General features: G+C 42.4%; 1 protein-coding gene and 1 pseudogene across 1 annotated transcript in view; both read left to right on the top strand.

The window, feature by feature from the left end:
• Positions 1 to 19,708, top strand: part of LOC126458343 (adenylyl cyclase 78C-like) — a 788,789-nt gene that overhangs the window by 316,817 nt on the left and 452,264 nt on the right. The window lies entirely within an intron of this gene.
• LOC126458913 (5S ribosomal RNA) lies at positions 11,359 to 11,476 on the top strand (annotated as a pseudogene).

Raw genomic sequence — 19,708 nt, 5'->3', positions numbered from 1 at the left:
GAATTTCCAGTCCGTTCTAGCCTTTTAATGGTTCAAATGGCTCTGAGCACTATGGGACTTAACATCTGAGGTCATCAGTCCCCTAGAACTTAGAACTACCTAAACCTAACTAACCTAAGGACATCACACACATCCATGCCCGAGGCAGGATTCGAACCTGCGACCGTAACGGTGTCGCGGTTCCAGACTGAAGCGCCTAGAACCGCTCGGCCACACGGCCGGCTTTTAATGTTAATCTCAGTGTTGAGCTTAAATTTTGCGAATGGAACTGTTACATTGATAGACGCTGCATTGTTCTAGACAAAACAGATACTAGAATACCGTACTAAATTTACAGACTTGATGTGTTTCACCAAATTGTAGAGCATGTAGCTTATATGCTACATCAGGGCTCAAATAGGCTTTTATCCTAGTGATAAAAGGTGTTCATGGATGATTTATCTTCTTCTTCATATTCTTCTTCTACCGATATGGTTATTAGGCCTCATGGACAATTCTGCTTTCACCATCTCCTCCTCGGCCTTCCCACAGTCCTACCAATAGGATTGTACACCATCGCTCATCGAGCGATTCTCTGAGGTGACAAAAGCAATCATGGTCTTTCCACTCCTACTTTCTTTGGATTACTTTTTTAGTTAATGGCTGAACCCCCCAGTTCTTCCCTTATTTTCATTTCTTATTCTATTTCTTCTTGTGCAGTCTGTCACTGATCTACGGATCTTCATTTCGTTGGTGGGGAGATCTGTATATCTCAGTGACCGAGCAACGCTGGCGCAGGCTACGCTCCCTCACCCATTCCAGGCTGGTAAGTATCTGCGCGACCAGAAGAAGAGAAGTCCCCCATTCTAGGACGTATGTGGGTGGAAACCACATGGGCCCTTAGCTTATATTGCTTCTACTTACTTGTGTCACACTTCGTCTATTTTCTTTTCTGTTGGCCTCCTTTGACCAATTCCTGTTTTTTTTTTTCTCTGCCCCGATAGTAGTAGGTTGTGAGGCCGAGCATGTCTTTAATTTCCATTCTCCAATCTCACCTTCCATGGGGGAGGAAGGCCGCTTCAGGCATAGTGAAGCCAGCCTTCCTAGAGGAGCAGACACCTAAGAGAAAGCTTGGTCTTCCAAGATAAGTCTCAAATAAAAACCGGAAATCAAGGGATTTGATGAGTGATATTTATGAACTAGCAACTGAAATACATATATTAGTACGTTTTTGTTGTTGTGGTGCTCAGTCCAAAGACTGGTTTGATGCAGCAGTCCATACTACTCTATCCTGTGCAAGTCTCTTCGTCTTAGGGTAACTACTTCAACCTACATCCTTCTGTATCTGCTTAGTGTATTCAACTCGTGGTCTCCCTCTAAGACTTTTAACCTCCACGCTTCCCCCCCATTACTAAACTGGTCATCTCTTGATGTCCCAAAGCGTGTCCTACCAACCAATCGCCTATTTTAGTCAAGTTGTGCCACCAGTTCCTCGTCTCCCCAGTTCTATTCATTACCACCTCATTAGTTATGTGATCTATTCATCTAATCTCGAGCATTCTTCTGTAGCATCACATTTCAAAAACTTCTTTTCACTTCTTGTCCAAACCGTTTGTCGTCTATGTTTCACTCACATAAATGGCTACGGCTACACTCCATACAAATAGTTTCAGAGAAAACTATCTCGTACTTTAACGTCTACTCGACGTCAACAAATTTCTCTTCTTCAAAAACGCTTTCCTTGCCATCGCCAGTCTACATTTTATATCCTTCCTACTTCGACCATCATCAGTTCTTTTGTTGCCCATATAGCAAAACTCGTCTACTACATTAAGTGTCTCATTTCCTAATATAATTCCCTCAACATCACCTGAGTACATTCCATTATCCTCGTTTTGCTTTTGTTGATGTTCATCTTATATCCTCCTTTCAAGACACTGTCCATTCGTTCAACTGGTCTTCCATCGCCTTTGCTGTCTCTGACGGAATTACAATGTCAAGGTTTTTATTTCTCCTGCTTGAATTTTAATTCCTACTCCGAATTTTTGTTTCCCTTTCTTTTACTGCTTGCTCAATATTGAATCACATTGGGCATAGCCTACAACACTGTCTCCCTCCCTTCTCAACCACTGCTTCCCTTTCGTACCCCTCATCTCTTGTAACTGCCACCTGGTTTCTGTACAAATTGTAAATAGCCTTTCGTTCCCTGTATTTTACCCCTTCCACCTTCAGAATTTGAAAGTACAACAATATGTTATTTTATTATAATATGTGAAAATACAATCCGGATTTGCTAAAAGTAGTCCTGTTCCTATGAAACACAGATATATTTTGCATTTAGTACACTTCACAAATTTGAAACCCTTACGTTTACGCACCCTGCGTCTGATACAACTTTTCTGGGTTTAATTCGTCTCATATGGATGCGTGGCACGTTAACATGCTGACTGTTGATGTTCTCGAGCGTTTCCTCACGAAACTGCATCATCTTTGCCATAACATTCTTCCTCTTCTTTTTCGCACTCTTCATCCTCTCGCATTATCTCTCGGTAAAGTAAAAGTATAGGTCGTTGCCGACTGTAGACCCAACGCTACATCGAAAAAAATGTGGCACCGTATTTTTGTCAGGGAATAAGCAATGGCTTATTAGATTACGTAAGTCATGTTTAGTATATTGTAATATATTATAAACACATGCTACAACTGATGCACAGTAAGCATGTGGTGTGAAGTACATGCTACAGTCAGGCATTCCAACTTTAATTAATTGTCTGAGCTAAAAATTGTGAAAATTGCATGTAGCATATATGCTACGTGAAGGCTGAGGAAGTTAATACAACTGGAAATAGATTATGTAAGTATTAATAGTTGAGTCTCCTCCTTCGGACACAGTTTTCTTCTAGTGACACAATATTTGCCTCAAGATCTTCAACATGTGAAATAGCTCTTAATCGAATTTCGTTAGTGTCCAGGTTTCATCATCGATAATGATGAATTCACTAAAATGTTATACGCCATGGTAGCACATGTTCATGGACAACATTCGTTTTTGTATTTGGAAAATGACATTGTTCTTGCAGTTTACTTCCTTTCCAAGATAAGTGAAACCACGCACGAAATCAGACATACTTGAACCAATTTCTATGAGTGTTGGCTCGTTAGGATAATCGTTCTTAACTATAGGCACATACTACTCCCTTCATTTATCTGTAGGTTCATCCTTCTAGCACCTCTTTCAAGACTTGTTAGGATTTTTTTCAGTTCTTGGCGCTTCTGCGTACGTCAGCATCTCAATTGATGCCCGCATTTCTTACAACCTTTTCGAAGGCTATATTGAACAGGGGCACGATAATAACACAGGTTTCATAAATGCTTCGTTCTGCATGGGGTGTTATTACAGATTTTGTTGAAGTGAGTCAATATTCTCTCAAAATCTGTGAACCCTAGCCGAAACAGTAAATCATATTCATTGCTCTGTTCTACAATTTCACTTACATGTTGCAAACGATGTAAACTTTTCTTTAATTCACCCATAAAAAGTAGTGTTTGAAGGACATGTTAAATGCTTTATTCCTAAATAAATAAAAAACCCAATAAAATTAAAAATAAGAGAAATAAAAATCATAAATCATGCTGTAGTGAAAGTTCAGGTAAAGAAGCTCTGCAACGGACTGGAATGCCTTAATATGGCAAAGTTAAACGGTATTATATTAATTGTTTAGACTACTGATATACTGTAGGCAAACGCTGAAGCAGAGAAACAAACAGCGAGAATGACTTTGCAAGCAGCGTAGAAACGATTAGACTGCCAGGAGAGAACACTGCCTTTTTCACGCTGAAAGACGGCGAAGGAGGCGAGATAAGAGGAACTGAAAGGGCGGTATCCGGCTGAAAAGCCGTCGTTACGTCAAAAGCCGTGACGGGGCATTAAACGTCAATTTGGCGTTACTGAGCGAGGAGAGGGTTTCTTAAGTTCAGCAATTCACCGGAGAAGAAGGATGCTGTAAAAGTCTTTCCGACGTAAATTTATGTCAAGAAAGTGACTCTATTAAGGCGAGGACATGCTCTTTACTCCATCTGTTTGTAAGTAAGAGTAAAACGTGCTTCATAGAAGTCGGAATCTTTTATCACAGCCCCTCCATTCATGAGTTTGCGTGAAATAAACATTTTTGTAGAAAGCCGCTGTCCAACTTCTCAGGTGGCATGGATAAAGGAATTTGTGTCACGAACATTTCAAGGAGCAAAGTCTTGATATTTTAATCAAGCTTCCTTTCGAAAAAGATAAAGAAAGAGCATCGCAATGAATTCCGCCTTTCAATACTAAGCAATGAAGTTGTGAGAGAACTCGTCAACCTGGTATATACCTTCCCTCGCCCCTTATCAGAGTTGATACAGGTGTTATTTACATAACAGACAAAGGCATCTGAAGTGCTATTTTAGACTACACGCAAAACAGCATTAACATACTTTTTTAAGTCAGCTGTTTTCTGACTGGTTCGATAAGGAAATCCACGAATTCCACTCTTGTGCCAGTCTCTGCATATCCCAGTAAGACTCACATCCAACACGCTCATTTATTTGTTGGATATATTCCAGTCTGTCTTCCTCTACATTTTTTACCCTCAACAGATCCCTCTAATACGATGGAGTGTAATTCCTGACGTTTTAATATATGTCCTATCATCTCGTCCCTTCTCCTTGGCTGCGGTATCCATATGTTACGGTTGTGATGGCAGTCACTGTGTGCTCTATTGCACAGCAAAAAAAATGGTTCAAATTGCTCTGAGCACTATGGGACTTGACTTCTAAGGTCATCAGTCCCCTAGAACTTAGAACTACTTAAACCTAACTAACCTAAGGACATCACACACGTCCATGCTCGAGGCACGATTAGAACCTGCGACCGTAGCGGTCGCATGGTTCCAGACTGTAGCGCCTAGATCCGCTCGGCCGGCATTGCAAATAAAGGTCATTTTCAACAAGATGACTACATAACTACAAATGACAATATCAATTAAAGTCCCACGTTTATACAAGATACAATACACTGGGTGATCCAGCAGCCCCCACCGATGTATTGTATGTAACCTCCAAAGCCTTCGAAAACCATGTGTGAGATTTTCATGTTCTCTCGCTCGCTACGCACAAAGTATTAATCCTACAGAGAAATGAACAGGATCTTTTTATAGGAAATGTAACGTAGTTAAATTTTATAGTGGGATACGTTATTGCTGAAGTATACAGCCTTCGAGTTATTCAAGAAAAACGCGTTTTTTCCTGCAGGAGAAATAGCTTTTGCATAGCGACCGAGCGATTATGAAAATCTTGCATGTGGTATTTGAAGACATTGCAGGCTGCATAAAACATATTGGTAGGGACAACTGAGGCACACTGTATACAGTTCGACTCATATGCGGAGACTCTAGAGGAAATAAACCAGTTCACTAAAGGTCACTTAGAAGTATAGACCAAAGTGTATACGTTACACATTCCCGATTCAAAGTGCAGTTCAGGATAGCTAACCTGCTTGGTGTAGTCCAGTCGGTAAATATTCGTGACCCAGAACAAAAAGGTTGCTCGATGGTTACTTGATGACCAGTGCCAGGAAACTCACAGATAATCGCTCTTAGAACTTAATCGCTCTTAGAACTCGGCCCGCATCTCGTGGTCGTGCGGTAGCGTTCTCGCTTCCCGCGCCCGGGTTCCCGAGTTCGATTCCCGGCGGGGTCAGGGATTTTCTCTGCCTCGTGATGGCTGGGTGTTGTGTGCTGTCCTTAGGTTAGTTAGGTTTAAGTAGTTCTAAGTTCTAGGGGACTGATGACCATAGATGTTAAGTCCCATAGAGCTCAGAGCCATTTTTTGAACTCGGAGGTAACTGCTGATCATTTCATTTCATTGGAGGCACAAGTCAGCTGGATGTTCCGAAGCCATGCCACTTTCCAATAAGTCAACCTACCCAAGGGATACACTTCGATTTTGATTAGCTTTAAATACGCTGTAATGTATTCAAAATAAGAGATACATATTTTTTATACGAGCCCATATGGCCGTTAAGGGGTTCAATACCCACTGAAAAAGATTGAGTTTAATATTCCTGAATGAATACTGTTGAAAGAATAACAAATACACAAAGACACTTCAAATAAAAGTTGCCTCGTTTTTAAATTTACGTTACAACGGTACGTCCAGATATATCAAGAAAGCCATTTTTTTTTGGAAATCCCCTATGCTTGGTGCCCAAAATCAAAGTGTATTCAGCATTTCTCAGTCTTGAACAATTCTGCAATTTCTTAATATTGTAAACATTTACAATAATGTCACAACGATAATGTACAAACAGTTTCAAATATAAAATAATTCAAACTGAAAATGTTACAACTTAAATACAAGAAGAAAAAAATACGGCAAATGTAAAAAGGAAATACAAATAAAACGCTAAATTAAAAGATAAATAGAATTAAAAGAATGTATCAGGGAAATACTTATTAAAAATCCACCACGGTAATTGGCATTTAAGTGGACGTACAACCGGTGTAGTGATAAGGAGGTATTTCTACCTTATTTTTGACAAATATGTGTTTTGAATACCACTTCGTCATACATGAATTTTGTGTTTACGATGTTGTATGTTTTGCTGGTCGTCAAATTTCGAAGTGAGAAACAAGATAGTAAGAAGGGAAGGTGTGCCGAGAAAAGAGACTTTTTCGGTCAATCTGATTGCACCGTTGTAATGTAACATATGCTAAAAACGATAGAACTTTTATTTGAAGTATTTTTTTATGTCAATCAGAAAAGTGAATCTCAGACTTCTTTATTCAAGATGGTGTTTCACGCCCTAAACGGCCGTAAGAGCACGTATAAAAAAAAATATTTGCCTCTCATTTTGCTCTACACTGCAGTCTATTCAAAGACGATCTAAATCGAAGTGTTTTTCTTTAGGTAGATTTACTTGTGAGTGCTGGACGAGTGGAAAGTTGCTTGTCCCACTCTGTACACTTGATAGGCATAAGGAAGCAGTGCAGCGATGTTGCCGCCGCCTGTCCGAAATCCTTATCGTAAACATGCTGTTGTCTTCTCGGTAGGCAGCCTGGCAAACCATGCTGCAGCGTGGGACAGCCTAAGCCTAGGATACAGCAGCTCCGTCCTTCGCCGTTTCTATGTAGAATCTCCTCATTTCTTATCTTATCGGTCGATCCAATATGCAACATCCTTCTACAGCACCACATCTCAAATGGATCGAAACCTTCTTCTCTGGTTTACCGACAATCCGTGATTCACTACTATACAAATCTGTGCTCCAAACGTATTTTCTTAAAACTTTCTTCCTCGAATTAAGCCGAAAACGTGATGCTAGTTGATTTCTGTCGATCAGGAATGCCATCTTTGCCTATGGTAGTCTGCTTTTGATGTCCTCCTTGCTTCACCCGTCATGTGTTATTTTGATTCCTAGACAGGAGATTCCTTTTACTGTGTCGCCAGATTTTATGTTAGGTTTCTCTAACCTCATTTCTGCTACTCCTCATTATTTTAACTTTCTTTGGCTTACTCTCAATCGATACTCTTTATTCACTTGACCAATCCACTAAGCACCTCTTGTAATCCTTCTTCACCTTCACTGAGGATATAAATGTCATCAGCAAATCTTATTATTGAGAACTTTCACCCATAATTTTAATCTCACTTAATATTTCTTTTATTTCCTTCATTGCCTCTTCAGGATGTAGATTGAACAGTGGACTAGATCTTTGCTTTCAATCTTTTTAATCGGAGTACTTCGTTCTTGGTCTTCCACTTTTATTGTTTCGTTTTGGTTTTTGTACTTATGGAATATTAGCCTTCTTACTCCTATTTGTCTCAGAATGTTGGACATACTACACCATTTACAAATTTTATAGGTCTACAAATTCTAAGAACGTGTCTTGATTTTACTTAAGTATAGCCTCCAATATTAACTGCAACATCAGAACTGCCACTCTGGTGCCCTGACCTTCCCTAAGGCCAAACTGACCGTCATCCAACAGTCATCTCTTTCTTTTATATTTTCTGTATTTTATTCATGTCAGCAACTTGGATGCATGAGCTGTTAAGCTGACTGCGAGGAAGTCCCCGAACTTACCTGCTCTTCCTGTATTCGGGACTGTATGGATGAAGGAATGACGGAAATAAAATAAAGGTTCAAGAGTGGAATTAAAATTCACGGTGAAAGAAAATCAATGATAAGTTTCACTGATGACATTGGCAAACAGAGCATTCCTCGCCAAGAGAAGCCTCCTAGTATTAAATATATGCCCAATTTGAGGAAGAAATTTCTCAGAATGTATGTTTGGAGCGCATCACTGTATGGTAGTGAAGGTTCAAATGGTTCAAATGGCTCTAAGCACTATGGGACTTAAAATCTGAGGTCGTCAGTCCCCTAGACTTATAACTACTTAAACCTAACTAACATAAGGACATGACACACATCCATGCCCGAGGCAGGATTCGAACCTGCGTCCGTAGCGGCGTATGGTAGTGCAGCATGGCCTGTGGGAAAACCGGAAAAGAAGAGAATCGTGCAGATGTGGTGCTACAAAAGACTGTTTAAAACTAGGTGGACTGAAGAGTGTCTCCGGAAAATCAACGAGGAAAGGAATATGTGGAAAACACAGACAAGGAGAAGGGACAGGATGACAGGACATCTGTTAGACATCAGGCAGTAATGTGTACAGCACTATAGGGAGCTCTAGATGATAAAAACCGAAAAGGAAAACAGAGATTCAAACACATCCATCAAATATCTGAAGACGAAGGTTGCAAGTGCTATTTTGAGATGAATGGGTCGGCAAGTGAGAGGAATTCGTAACGGGCAGCATCAAACCAATCAAAAGAATGAAGACTTTAAAAAAATTGATGATATGTTTCCGAAAGCCTAATGATATTTTGCCAGTCTCATAGGTTTTACACACTGACCTGAACAGTCATTTGTTTGTCACTTCCGCAAATGACTCTAGAAACCCGACGGAATTATTTAATCTCAAGTCTTCCTAAGCTATGTTAAACTCTGTCTCTAATACTGGATCTCTTATGTCTGTTCCCCTTTATTTTCGTATCATGTCAACAGACAGTTCCTCCCCCTCGTACAGAACTTTGTTGTACTATTTCCTTCAGTCTGCGTGTTGACATTTTTGCTTTAATTTTATCGAAAGTGGTTTTGACTTTTCCGTATGCCGTGTTAGTTCTTCCGACGACCTTACTTTCGGTTAGCATTACTTGTACCAATACCTACATATGATTAAAACTGTGTGCCTGAACGACACTCGAACTCGGGAACTTTACTTCTCACGGGGAAGTGCTCTACCCACTGAGCTACCCAAGCACGACTCACGACCCGTGCTCACAGCTCTGCTTACGTCAATACCTCATATCCTACCTTCCAAACATCACAGAAGCTCTCCTGTGACACTTCCTGGAACAGAGGATATTACGGAGACAAGGCTTAGTCACAGCCTGAGCGATGTTTCCAGAGTATAATTTTCACTCTGCAGCGGATTATGCGCTGATATGAACATTCTTGGCAGATTACACTGTTTGCTGCACCGAGACTCGAAATCGGGACCTTTTTTCTGGGGCAATTGCTCTGTCAACTGACCTACCCAAGCACGACTCACGACCGCTCCTCACAGCTTGGCTTCCACCAGAAAGTTCAATCTGGTGACACACTTCCACGACCCATAGTCCAATCACTATGATCCCGAGCCCACAGCAGCCGTAAATGACCGTGTCTTTGGGTCAACGTCAGAACACGGAGTAATCACCTCCTGCGGAGTCCCAAGTTCAACAATGCGCACTGAACGGAATGCTCCGAAACGTGCCTGCACCAGCGTAGTAACTCTGTCGTCAGATCTGCCACTGATTGCCACCTATCCTGATTTAAAGAGCGGGAAAGCCTCCAGCCTCTACGTTCTGTGATTAGGCGTAGGCCATAACAGTCTGCTAATGTACGTTGATTTCCAAATTTGCGGCGCGTATCGTCACTAGAACTCTTTCATACTTTCCATACATCTTCACGTGCTCGTTACGCCACCAGGCGACATTCAGTCTTGTGGCGTGTAGTAGTCATGATGTCTGTATCACTCTTGTGTTGTCAAATGGTTCAAATGGCTGTAAGCACTATGGGATTTAACATCTGAGGTCATCGGTCCCCTAGACTTAGAACTACTTAAACCTAACTAACCTCGGGACTTCACACACATCCAGACAGGATTCGAAACTGCGACCGTAGGAGCAGCGCGGTTCCGGGCTGAAGCGCCTAAAACCGGTCGGCCACAGAAGTCGGTCTTTGTGTTCTCAATAATTGATATAGGTGGATGGATATTAATAGGAACTGGTAGATGCCAGGAATAACCTTTTATTTAATATGAATATTAGGGTTTATTAATAATTGCCTTGTGTTTACAAAAATGGCTCTGAGCACTATGGGACTTAACATCTATGGTCATCAGTCCCCTAGAACTTAGAACTACTTAAACCTAACTAACCTAAGGACAGCACACAACACCCAGTCATCACGAGGCAGAGAAACTCCCTGACCCCGCCGGGAATCGAACCCGGGAACCCGGGCGTGGGAAGCGAGAACGCTACCGCACGACCACGAGCTGCGGACTTGTGTTTACAAATTAAAGCCTTAGCCCTTAGACATTAATAAAAAAAATGAATGGTTACAGTTTCACTGTGGAATGTAGCACAGTCCCAAAATGACAATAGTTTTCAAAAAAATTTTCTTTGCGTGCATGTTGGATGGTACTACAACAACCTCAGCGATTTAATAGCTTAAATACTGATGAGGAGTACGACACGCCAGCTGAATGACAATACTAACTTCTAATAAAATTTTCGTTAAGACAGGCTAAATAGTACTTTAGGTCCCCCAGCAGTGACTTACCAGCTTAAATACTACCGAGCAGTCATCGTTAAATTAAACTGTGGAATATAACACAGCAGCAAAAAGACAATAATAAGTTTCAATAAAATTTTAAGGCAGGTTAAACAGTATTTCGTCCAACTCAGCAGCGGCTTATAATGAGTAGTCACATTAAATTACCGAAGCAGACATTGTGCTAAAATGGCAATAATAATAATTTTTTAAAGTAATATTTAAGTGAGTTTTCATTAAATCCAAAATCAGCTGATTTCAGGAGTAATTTATAGCATTACGTATTTCTGAGTAAGTACAGCTAAACCGCTGAATCTGACACGGCACCAAAATGCCAATAATAGAATTAAAACTTCATGAAATCCGTAGAAATGACTTTAGGATGACAATTAAATAAGGCCAAATGTTGATTAGATAATGCTATATCTACCTTGTATCAGAATTAAGAGGAGCCTCTAAATAAAGAAGCCAACGGCCTTGCCGCAGTAGTAACACCGGTTCCCGTCAGATCACCGAAGTTAAGCACTGTCGGGCTGCGCTAGTACTTGGATGGGTGGCCATCCGGTTTGTTTAGCGCTGTTGGCAAGTGGGGTGCACTCAGCCCTTGTGAGGCAAACTGAGGAGTTACCTGATTGAGAAGTAGCGGCTCCGGTCTCGGAAACTGACATACGGCTGGGAGAGCGGCGTGCCAACGACATGCCCCTCCAATCCACATCCAGTGATGCCTGTAGACTGAGGATGACACGGCGGCCTGTCGGTACCGTTGGGCCTTCATAGCCTCTTCGGGCGGAATACACATAAACACCGACCAGTAGTCTTAGCTATCCCTGACGGCGGCCCACCTTTCAAAACCGCTCGCCCTGCCCCCTTTCAGCAGACTAGAGAAATTCCCTATATCGATAAGGGGAAAAGACAACCGAACGTTAATACATGGAGGTTCGGAAAAAATAGTATCCCACAGTTCCCTAATATTCTGAGCAGTGTTATTCAAAACATATTTTATACTGCTTTATACCTACACTCCTGGAAATGGAAAAAAGAACACATTGACACCGGTGTGTCAGACCCACCATACTTGCTCCGGACACTGCGAGAGGGCTGTACAAGCAATGATCACACGCACGGCACAGCGGACACACCAGGAACCGCGGTGTTGGCCGTCGAATGGCGCTAGCTGCGCAGCATTTGTGCACCGCCGCCGTCAGTGTCAGCCAGTTTGCCATGGCATACCGAGCTCCATCGCAGTCTTTAACACTGGTAGCATGCCGCGACAGCGTGGACGTGAACCGTGTGGGCAGTTGACGGACTTTGAGCGAGGGCGTATAGTGGGCATGCGGGAGGCCGGGTGGACGTACCGCCGAATTGCTCAACACGTGGGGCGTGAGGTCTCCACAGTACATCGATGTTGTCGCCAGTGGTCGGCGGACGGTGCACGTGCCCGTCGACCTGGGACCGGACCGCAGCGACGCACGGATGCACGCCAAGACCGTAGGATCCTACGCAGTGCCGTAGGGGACCGCACCGCCACTTCCCAGCAAATTAGGGACACTGTTGCTCCTGGGGTATCGGCGAGGACCATTCGCAACCGTCTCCATGAAGCTGGGCTACGGTCCCGCACACCGTTAGGCCGTCTTCCGCTCAAGCCCCAACATCGTGCAGCCCGCCTCCAGTGGTGTCGCGACAGGCGTGAATGGAGGGACGAATGGAGACGTGTCGTCTTCAGCGATGAGAGTCGCTTCTGCCTTGGTGCCAATGATGGTCGTATGCGTGTTTGGCGCCGTGCAGGTGAGCGCCACAATCAGGACTGCATACGACCGAGGCACACAGGGCCAACACCCGGCATCATGGTGTGGGGAGCGATCTCCTACACTGGCCGTACACCACTGGTGATCGTCGAGGGGACACTGAATAGTGCACGGTACATCCAAACCGTCATCGAACCCATCGTTCTACCATTCCTAGACCGGCAAGGGAACTTGCTGTTCCAACAGGACAATGCACGTCCGCATGTATCCCGTGCCACCCAACGTGCTCTAGAAGGTGTAAGTCAACTACCCTGGCCAGCAAGATCTCCGGATCTGTCCCCCATTGAGCATGTTTGGGACTGGATGAAGCGTCGTCTCACGCGGTCTGCACGTCCAGCACGAACGCTGGTCCAACTGAGGCGCCAGGTGGAAATGGCATGGCAAGCCGTTCCACAGGACTACATCCAGCATCTCTACGATCGTCTCCATGGGAGAATAGCAGCCTGCATTGCTGCGAAAGGTGGATATACACTGTACTAGTGCCGACATTGTGCATGCTCTGTTGCCTGTGTCTATGTGCCTGTGGTTGTCAGTGTGATCATGTGATGTATCTGACCCCAGGAATGTGTCAATAAAGTTTCCCCTTCCTGGGACAATGAATTCACGGTGTTCTTATTTCAATTTCCAGGAGTGTATTTCACTGAGGTTTTTAGTCTTAATTAAAAAAGTACTTTATATATGGGGATTTACTGATAAATTCTCATTTGCGGAGACAATATAATTAATACAGATGGAAAATTAATTCCGGCAAACTGAAGTTATTGCTTGCTTTTTTTCTGCTTCGTTATATAAATTACGTTGTCACACAATTAAAATGGCTGGCCAGAGTAGCGACCAATTACTAAATGAATTCCAACAGTCGGCGTGTGGCACAAAGCGTGACTGCTGAATGCCCACAATTTTGGAAAAATAACTAAATCATGTTTGTTAGGTCGTGTGCGGCTATTGCAGTTCAATCATTTAGTCTTTATTTGCCCGTTGAAATACTTTTATAATCTTCAAAACTATAAATAAATTCCTGCGGGATTTATACTGCCACGCTTAACATATAGGTCAAAATCCATAATAATTATCAAGCTCCGACTTTGTGCAATACGCCAGTATATATTTCCCAGCTGCCTATCCCAGCGCAAATGGTGCACGAGAAAAGCGTGTGTTCGTATCTGTATCAGACCCAATTTCCAAATTTTTCTATAATGGTCTATATGCGACATATATTTTGAAGACTCCGGAAGACTGGAAGGGCAGATAAATGAGGGAATTACAGAGCAGTTAGCTTGTTAAATGGCGCACCAGGGTTGTTATAAGACAATCAGCTTAGCTTCAGGAAAGGTAAATGCACCAACGAGAATTTTCTTACGTTACACTTGAAAATACTCGTAGTAGCAAGGTTTAAGAAACTGTCTTTTCTCAAGAAAATTTAAGAGAGTTTCAAGGGATTTGATGAGCAAGAAACAGCGATCTCAAGTGGGAAGCGGTGCAAAGACGTTTTTCGGAAGTATTAAAGACCGCGTGAAATTAGATTATTTGTAGAAACGTAACATCAAAACGAAAGACCACGCATAAGACGAACTGGACGATCTTAGAGGCAAAACAGCGCATGACTGCCCAAACAAGCTGGGCGCAAGAAGCATACTGCCACAACCTTCATTGATAAAGGACTTTACCTGAAAATTAAAATATATATAATATCTGGAGCTGGACATTGTATGGAAGTGAATTATAGACTGCGAGAAAACCGGGAAAGGAGATAACCAGAGTGGCTGTGTTTTCTACTTTGCAACAGCATATAAAAATCAAGCACCCTGATAAGAAATTTGGAGGTTGTCCATAGGTGACGAATATGCAGAAAATACTGTCCTGAAGAAAGGACAGCGTAATAGGATATTTATTAAGACATGAGGGATAGCTTCCATAGTGCTGGAGGTAGTTGCAGATGGTAAAATCTGTAGGTGGAATATATCCAGTAACTTAAATTGGAAGGAACGCATAGAAAATGCTGTGGGGAAGGCTAACCAAAGACTGCGTTTTATTGGCAGGACACTTAGGAAATGTATATATCTACTAAGGAGACTGCATACACTATTCTTGTCCGTCCTCATTTAGAAAACTGCGCGGTGTGGGATTCTTACCAGATAGGACTGACGGAGTACATCGAGAAAGTTCAAAGAAGGGTAGCACGTTTTGTATTATCGCGAAATAGGGGAGACAGTGTCATTGAAATGATACAGGATATGGGACGGACAGCATTAAAACAAAGGCATTTTTCGTTAGGGAGCAATCTTCTCAAGAAATTCCAGTGACCAACCTTCTCCTCCGAATGCAAAAATATTTTGTTGTCGTCGACCTTCATAGGGAGGAACGTTGACCACGATAAAATAAGGAAAACCAGAGGTCGTACGGAGACATGTAGGAGGTCATTCTTTCCTCGCGCTACACGAGATTGGAACAATAGAGAATTGTGGAGGTGGTTCGATGAACTCTCTGCCAGACACGTAAATGTGATTTGCAGTGTATGCAGTGTAGAAGTAGATGTAGAAATAACTGAGGACGTTTGGTTCAAGTGCTACTCTGTTATGAAAAGGCTGGCACAGGAGAGGAAGTTGTAGTGGTCTGCATCAAACTAGGCAGAGAAAACATGTATGTATATTTCTTGACTCGTTGCAGAACGTGTTCCTCGTAGTGTCTGGGACCGCAGTTTGATAAGCAGGTGGGAAAGTGCGCAGTTCTTCGGTGACCGATTTAGATTTCATAGAAGACTATTATCGCTCAATTACGGCAAGACTGCAGCCGGAATTAGATGGGGAAATTCTGCTAGGGAACTCACATCCGTGGTTGCAGAGCGAACCGTGCGTACACGCTGTACACTGAAGAGAGACCCGCCGACCGGTCAGCTGGTTAGGCGGCTAGGTTTTCGGGTTCGTAGTGCCGACAGCACGCGGGACAAAAACTCTACCTGTGAAGCTGGACTGTTACGCTTGCTCTTTCCCTGATTCTTCCAATGCTCGGCGTCAGCGACAACTAACTTTTTCTACGTGTTAAGCTTAGAAATCAGCATCTTGTGTGGCACTGAGATGGGTTTTTCTAAGTTGCGGTAATTAAAATTCCTTACAAGAGCGTTGCTTGCTAGCGTTTCATTGTCGTAATTCGATATTATTATGACGTTTCAACTTTTCAGATGTCATTGTAGGAGAGGTTCGATTTCTTTGTTCCGAACGAGATTTTCTTCACTACACAGTGATCAATATCGATCTTCAGTATCGCTGTTTCATTAAGTCTCCCTTGCATTAGGGCTACGTCTCATGTTACTTTCCCACTCAATGAATAATAGGGTGGGGGTGGGGGGCATTCGGAAACACATGGGTTTCTTTCCCGTTCTTGAGAATATGTGGTTTCTTGGGTACCATATGTATTTTTCCCTTATCACCTATCATGCTTATTTATGGATTAATAATTGGGATTAATCTCAAATCTATCGTTTATTATTTTTCCTCCCCCTATTCATTTCTAAACAGTTCGAATTTTAAGCTCTGACCACATGCTCCAGGAACTTTTGCATGTGTTTAGTCATCTTTTTCGATTTTCGTAGCTGATGCGAGCACAGCTTATTGAGACCGATGTGCCTTTTGGTGAATAAATAGCGTGAGAAATTGTTTTCGGCAGATGGGATATTTTTCTTCTTTGCATGTAACTTTGGGTCAGTATAATGTAGGTATGACTTGCACAGAATTTCTAGACACCTTGTGCAGTCCTGAAAACATCGTGAGCTGGTTCTTTTGCGATTCGTGCTTCTTACAATCTTATGTTAGGCAATACGAGGTGCAGTTTAGTGAGAATTACACGAATTTGTTCTGTAGTGGAATATTCAGCTACACTTAAAGGTGGTGTTAAAATGATGGAACGTCTCGGTGATAGTTTTGCATTGCTTTTACACATGTTAAGGGGTAACACCACTGTAAACTGCCTAGAAAAGCGTTTCCTTGACGGTTTTGTTCGTGTGGAAGGGAAGGTGAGACAAATAATACTTGGGGCTGTTATTGAGCACGTATCTAAGTATATTACAAAATAGCAACACTGCAGCACTGGAGGAATTGTCCCGAGGCATGTTGAATTTGAGGCGATCTGCGGCTCACACTATAGCAGTTGCCAGTTGGAATCAGGAAAACAGAAAAAAGATCCTTTTAATCTACAAAAGTGTAGACAGCGAACCATGTACGGGGCTTTAGAATTGATTTTTGTGTAATTTTCGAGTGTGTGAATAAAGTAATTCAGTTTTCACCGAAAAAGGACAGTCATTTCTTCATAAATATTGTTTAAATTAAGTAATGGAAAATATTCAACTTGGGTTACTTTGAAATGATAATTCTAAGTTGTGGTTAAATTTGCAAATAAAAAGGTTGAAAACTATTAGAGTTACGCTACCTGCCGTTTCGAAAAATCACATTCCGAAAAAATCTGTTTGAAGTTTTGAAACGTGTTGTAGACGTGAACAAATGAAAAAGTTCTGCGTTTACAAAACTCTTACCTTTAATCTGTTATCCCGGGACTAGCCCGTCGTACTGTTACCGTTGCAATAAACATCGTAGCCACTGTCATCGAACTATTGAATTACAGGTCGTTGTAATTCCATGAATGCACATAACTTCAAAATTCTGTTTAGCTCTACTCCAAGCAAATGGTTTGTTAGGAAAATCGACGGCTGATTTCGTATGTGTTCCGTATAAATTAAATACTTCGTATAACAACTACTGGATGGACAAGCAATAATTATTGTGAATCCTAAACCTCGAGGACTTCTTTGCTGCTACGTGATGCCTGCTTTCCATGTTTTACATTTCACGGATTGACAACTAGCAGTGGAAACTGCAAGAAGATTTATAGTCATATAGCTCATTTCGTAATTCACATAAAAATTCTGGTCACTGTCTTTCGTTTTCTTAGTAGGGACACTGACTCCTTCTGAACTGCTCACAACCTCATATCTACTCTCTAGGCGCTTTGATGACCTGCTGCTTCAACTCCGCGTTGTATACGATGTTATCGTATCATTCCTGCCCGAGTACAGTTTCTTATCACTCATTCCTATTTGAAAGATAGAACTCTATACTACAAAATCAAAAATGTTCTATGAAGAGTCATTAAGGCACCCAAAACTTTTTCGTACAAGTGCTGATGCTTGCTGACACCAACCCTACGTATTATTTTTCTGGAATGCTTCTAAGTAGACCCAGACACTACAGATACTTCGTTTCGGGACATCCGAGGCGCTACAGGAGGCGCTCGGATTTCCATAGACTCGTTTTTTCATTGATTACACTTTTTGCCTCGCATTTTAGAAGGTCCAAAGCATTTTTTAAACAAACAGAAATGATTTTTTGAAAATTCTTCAGTGGTGTTATCACTTAAAGATCCCTACATACGTTCCATACATTTCATTAATAGCAGATCGCCTTGCTCATTCACGGGTCAAAATTTTTAACAAGTAGGGGAATACTTTCAGAACATCAGTTCTGCACTAACGTTAAAGTCAAACAGGTGGTAACAGTTCTCAAATTCTATGCTAGACATCATCAATCGTAGTAGCGGGCGAGTTGCTGTAGGTTACCGCACATAAGCGTACCAAAGATTAGATCGAAATTTTCGCCCTGAAGCGGAGTATGCAGCGATATGAAACTTCTTGACAGATTAAAAGTGTGTGCCGGACAGAGATTCAAACTCTGGACCTTCACCTTTCACGGAAAAGTGCTCTACCGATTGACCTACCCAACCACGACTCGCGACTCGTCCTCAGAGCTCTACTGGCGACAGTAGATCTGTGAGAATGGGTCGCGAGTCGTGTCTGGGTAGCTCAAACGGTGGGTCACTTTCCCGAGTTCGAGTCTCTGTCCGCCACACTGTTTTAATCTGTTAGGAAGTTTCTACGATCAGATGCTTCAGTGGGTAAGAAACATCAAAAAACGCGTTGGCCAGAGTAAGAGCCGAAGGCCGTCTCTGTTGAGGTAGGTCAGGGCATCATGGACCACATGTTGTCTTGGATTATCTTGTTGAAAGATAATGCGACGGATACGCCGATATAGGGTACAGTCGCCATGTTTAGCAGCTTCGAAATCTAATGGAAGCTATCCAAATTACCGGCTACGCTAGCCAGAGGTGATCGTGTTGTCTACTTAATGAGGTGATCGTGTTGTGTACTTAAGGTACCATCAAGCCAGCTGCTGGGCTCATACGACGGTGACGAACACAACGTGGCAGCATTCGTTCTCCTCGAAGACCCCACAAAAGGATAGTTCCAGCCCGTACACAGGACCGATACTATGTCGTCCCACTCTTGTATCCAGCGAGCCCCTCTCTGCCGCTGCGTCAAGGAAAGCCGCAATAAAGAACGACGTACCGACAGTCGGTGATTCTCCCGACATTTTCACACTGTCCCTGTGGGTATTTTTATTGCTGCAAACAAGCCTGATACGTGATACGTAATGTAGCTATACGATCCCACGAGACCGAGCGACCAATACGTCTATCCTCTCGGGTGCTAGTCGCGTGGGGCCGTTAAGATCCTGCACACATCGGTCCCATATCCACATGACAGTCTTAGTATTCCGACCAACGCGAGCAACAATGTCACAGAATGGTAAACTTTCCTCATTATTAAGCGAGGCACAAAACGATCTTCTCACATGCAAACATTAAAACTAGATTTCTGAATGAGGAAGCCTGTGTCTAATCTTTCCTTACGCAGAAAGTGAATGAAAGTAAATGGCATTAGTTGTATGTACTTTGTGCAGCTGCATTAAATGCTAATTTGCATTTCGTTGACGGTGTTTCATTCGTAATGGCCAACAGGGTGCAAAAAAAAAGTCGTTTACAAGATAGTTACAGTGTGCCACGAAGCTTATGTAAAATAGTTTGTTATGATCTGTACCTGGCACATGACAATGTTAGATAGGTTACCATTTATGATTTGTTTCACAAATAGCGTTATCGTTTCTTCAGTACTACCCGAATCAGGTGT

The sequence above is a fragment of the Schistocerca serialis genome, chromosome 2 (assembly GCF_023864345.2).
Source record: "Schistocerca serialis cubense isolate TAMUIC-IGC-003099 chromosome 2, iqSchSeri2.2, whole genome shotgun sequence".
Lineage (NCBI taxonomy): Eukaryota > Metazoa > Arthropoda > Insecta > Orthoptera > Acrididae > Schistocerca > Schistocerca serialis.
The sequence above is the reverse complement of the archived record's forward strand: the minus strand, read 5'-3'. Positions and strand labels throughout refer to the sequence as shown.